Source organism: Manduca sexta, chromosome 5 (assembly GCF_014839805.1).
Source record: "Manduca sexta isolate Smith_Timp_Sample1 chromosome 5, JHU_Msex_v1.0, whole genome shotgun sequence".
NCBI classification, from domain to species: domain Eukaryota; kingdom Metazoa; phylum Arthropoda; class Insecta; order Lepidoptera; family Sphingidae; genus Manduca; species Manduca sexta.
In genome coordinates, this window is record NC_051119.1 from 500704 (window position 1) to 502151 (window position 1448).

General features: G+C 34.9%; 1 non-coding gene across 1 annotated transcript; it reads left to right on the plus strand.

Moving 5' to 3' along the window:
• The first annotated feature begins 280 nt into the window (after nucleotides 1–280).
• On the plus strand, nucleotides 281–352 carry Trnag-ucc. Its single transcript has one exon. It is a non-coding gene; the product is annotated as a tRNA-Gly (tRNA).
• Nucleotides 353–1448: the final 1096 nt, after the last annotated feature.

Genomic DNA, 1448 nt, shown 5'->3' on the forward strand with positions numbered 1-1448 from the left:
CGTATCAGGCATTTCGAAAAACAAATTCAAATCCCGGATTAGACATATGTTTTCGAATTTGTTTCATTTTCTCAAACTGGGTATCAAACCTACGACCATTCTAGTTTCAACTTTCAATAAAGTCACTGCAAGTTGACCTTAAACTAGGACGACTTTATAATATAATTATATAATATGGATTCAACGAATTAATATTATGTAGATAGTGTTATCAATTCGATAAAATAATATTTTTATGAGTTTATGTAAGCAACTAGTTATTTTAGCCATCTGTTCAGTTGCGTTGGTGGTGTAATGGTCAGCATAGTTGCCTTCCAAGCAGTTGATCCGGGTTCGATTCCCGGCCAACGCACACTTTTGCTTTTTTGTATTACAAAATACTTTTTATTGAGGAAAACAATTGTTTTATTATAACAAGAAACTATTTACATTGTTTGAATTAACAATGAATTAGATCGTAGAAATCTACGTGTTTAGATTACATATTAAATTCTGCTAGACACAGTGACGCCTAGGCATTTTATGACCTGCATTACAAGGACATACATTACGTGATGGTAAACATTAAATATACGATAGTCATTATAATTATGTTGGCATACCTTCCTAGACTATCTTATCATATCTTACGAATATAATAACGCGATAGTTTGTGCAAACATCTAGATGTATGTTAGCAAAAAAAACTTGTTAAAACATGTTAAGTTAGGCATCAGAGGCTAAGGGTCGATATAACCCGATTCCTGCAAGATTACCTTTATATAGAACTAGCTCTTGCTCGTGGCTTCGTCCGCGTGAAGGAGTTTTCCGGGATAAAAGACTCGCTATATATTTTCCCGGGATAATAGCCTATAACCTTCCCGGGGTCAAACTATCTCTATACCAAATTTCGTTTTGTTATACCACGTTTTATGTCATGTCCCGTTCCCTTAGGGATAAAAAGTATTCTATGTCCGTCTCCTGGTTTATTTATGGATATTTCCTATATTATGTCGTGTCGGGTTCTATTTTGGAAAACTTCACCTTTCGCCACTATTAGACATCATTAAGTCTATGTTTGTAAATACCACGGATAGGTTATGTCCTGAATTCACATGTTATCCTGGTAATTTGCTCCCAGAGAAAACATTTTTTTATCCTATTTTTTAAACAATTAACTTTGGCATCGCAGAAATTTATGGAAATTGGTAGCAAGAAGCCCTTTCCACGCGGGCGAAGCCGCGAGTAATTTATTTATTTTAAATAGCACTACCACACCACACACAGTAGACATGTTAATCAAAGCACTACGAAAAACAAATTATGGTTTTGCACTATTCTGATTCTAAAATATTGTACCCTAACAGCTATAGAAGTTCTGAATCGTTCAGAGGTCCGTGAGTTTACGAGGCATAAATCCTAGTTACTTGTAAACCTTATCTGACGTAGAGTTGCGAATGGATTTCTTT